Below are 3,061 nucleotides of genomic sequence, written 5' to 3' on the forward strand. Positions count from 1 at the left end.
ACTACGTGAGGAAAAGCATGGACATATGGCTGTTGAAGGAGATGACCGGCGGCTTGTTTCCTCTGTCGGAACACGCCATCGCCGACTGGAGGAACTACACCCGTGAGGTCCCGAGGGACGAGCTACTGGCGCGACCTCCACTCAGTGGCCCCGGGAAGATAGCGCAAATTGACGAGTGCCTTCTTCGCGGCGAGCAAAAGTACAAGGAGGCCGCCTAATGACGGGCGACAACGTTCCGCCGAGCCGCCAAAATTACGGCGGTGTTAAAGATGGTTGCCCATGGGTCTTCGGCATGTTCTGCGCGATCAAAGGGGTGCTGCGACTTTTCAAGGTCGATCGATGAAAGGCGGCGACTATAGGCGCCATTATTGCAGTCAATGTTCAACCGGAGATCATTAATATTGACGAATTGGCCGCATACAACTGTATCCCAAATTTAGTGGATGCTAATGAACCTATGCATCCATCTGCATTAGGAGACAGTCAACCACAGCGTGAACTTTGTGGACCCCATAACGGGCGTTTACACGCAAAGAATAGAAAGTTATTGTAAAAAAAAGTGAAGTGCCACCTCGTCAGCGGTGGGTATACGGCAACTGCATCGATGCTGGAGTCCCACCTGAGATGGATGTGGTGGCACTCAACGGCCACGTGCGCTGCAAAGACCCTTTCTTGCGTTTGTTAGAAGCCACGGATCGCTCGGGCTACCCAGTATAAAAATCCTTTCTTTCCTGCGGTTGTTAGAAGCCATCGCTCGGCGCTATCCAGTATGAAGGTGTATCATAAAGTAAAAGAAAATAACGCGTATTTTTCTGACCCTTGTATGAGTGCTTTCCGGCATTCCTGAGTGCTTACACGGTAAGCGCGTGGCAAACCACTTCTGCGCTAGCCGACGCTCACTTCGTCTCGTAGCCTTACTTTGGCGCGAGCAACGAGCGATCTGTTTAAAGCCTAGTGTGAAAACCAGGCGCACACCAATCTGTGCTCGGAAATGCTAGCGCAAGCACGTAGCGAGCCGCGCCAATCCAATCCAGAGGAAAAAAGAAAAGAGGGCGAGCATCCCCTCGTGGTATAACACGAAACGTATTAAACTACGAATTAGTCTAATACACTTTCAGTGTACACCTTGTAATCCTTAAAATGCTTATAACCCACGTTAATGTGACTAATAATATTGTACTGAATGCATTTATTTCATAACTTGCTTGTGCCTGTAATGCACTCAGTGGAACGACAAACAAGTGAAAGAAGGCACAACCATGCACCGACCGTATCATCATGTGAGCCCCAGTTTGTCGACCACCCATTTGGCAACGCCCAATGGATGATAGCCACCCAGAGGGAATCTAGATAACCCAATGAAACTGGAGGCGTGCCGACGGACAAACTTTGTCTTGTTACTATTAGTTCTTTCATCTTGGGGCGTTGCCAGAGCTCGTGAAGATCCCGAGTTTCGCCAAACTCGGCGCATGCTGCATAGCACCCCTGGCCTTCGTGGAATGAAGGAGCAAGCACACTCGGCAGCTGAGCCGCGCCGTATCCTGCATTCAAGAGGAATGGCTTTTCTGCTTAACACGGATGCGTCGGCGGACAAGATGGCGGACCTATGCGCAACTCTGGACCGGTATTTTGTAGCGATGACTTTAAAGTAATAATGCCTTTTCGCGCTTATCGCGCTTTGTCAGTGGTCAGAGCGACGGTCCGCTCGCGTTATCAACGGGATCAGCCGGCCGTTGGCGGTGGATGATAAGACTATTCTAAAATAAGTCATAAAGCATCGCTACAAAATCGCGGCCCTGCTCCCGTAGGGAGAATATACAGTGACTCAAGGTTGCGTCTGGAAACCACTCAACGCGGGTGGATACAACTTGAGATGCGTCATTGGTCATCATTTAGAAATGCGCTGCCTTTCTCTGAATAAACAAAAAGAAGTGTCCGAACAAAGCTGCGTTAATCATATGCCAGTAATATCTGAATGGAATGCGAAAGCCTATAAATTATAGTCCATTTGGTGAAACGTTTCTTTCCGCGCATTCCTTGTACGCGCAAGCTGTCGCCTGCGTTCTAACTGCGCCTCGGTAAGGACAAACCAAAACGCGCCAAGCGTCTCAACGCGCTCGCTTGCCTGCGAAGAGTTCGTAACTCGAAGGACTGGTCAGCAGCATTCAACTGGACATTAATCCGGACATTTTTTTAAGTTGTTCTTACTGCCATTTTCTGTACGATCGCTTGATCACGCTGTTTTTCTGCCTCATAGGACATTTAATGCGTTCGCATTAAAAGTATGCAACGTTTCAGCTTCAAATAGCACATGATACTGTAAGTTCATGTGGCACGTACATAACATATTATTGGATGTCTTGCAAACAGGTTGCCCTTTAATGGGGGTTTGACTTCTTTTTTGTAGGTTTGCCAGCGGCAGTTCGCGCCCGCCCGAAAACATAATTGAAGGGGCTGCGTACGTTGACGAAGAAACAGGACGCACGGTGACCGCACCGTTGCCCAGTCCGCGCGTTCGTCCAGATGATGTCCCGTAAAAATTTCTGGACTTGCCAGCTTCTTTGCCAGTTTTCCAGAGCGCACGAGACACAGTCCCGACTCCAAACGAAAGCGGCAGCAATCCAGGCAGCTCTTGCAGAAGCTGCGGAGTTATTCCGCCGTCGTGAAGCAACTGGCAAAACAAGAAGTGTTTTTAAAGCTCTCGAACAAGAGCTAACTGGTTACAGACCTCACCGAAAGCTCTTGACCAACGACGAGTCAGCAGATTTTGACATCCGCGACTATGGACACGCTCATGAAGCACGTGGTATGGTGCAGCACGAACATTCATCTAAAAATTTGTTGTTGTAGAATGAATGACAAGATTATAGAAGCTAATTTCAAATCGAAGAAGAGAAAGCTGCAAACGCTCAGCAAAAGATCTGATAGTGCCTTTGGCTCTGCTGTAAATAAGTTGTTCAGAGAAGATGCCATGAATCTCCTGTTCTCGTTTATAAGCACACTTGATGTCTCGCGACCAGTTATGAGATTTTTTAGGGTTCTCAAGGGAAGAAATTGAAAT

The sequence above is a fragment of the Dermacentor silvarum genome, chromosome 2 (assembly GCF_013339745.2).
Source record: "Dermacentor silvarum isolate Dsil-2018 chromosome 2, BIME_Dsil_1.4, whole genome shotgun sequence".
NCBI classification, from domain to species: domain Eukaryota; kingdom Metazoa; phylum Arthropoda; class Arachnida; order Ixodida; family Ixodidae; genus Dermacentor; species Dermacentor silvarum.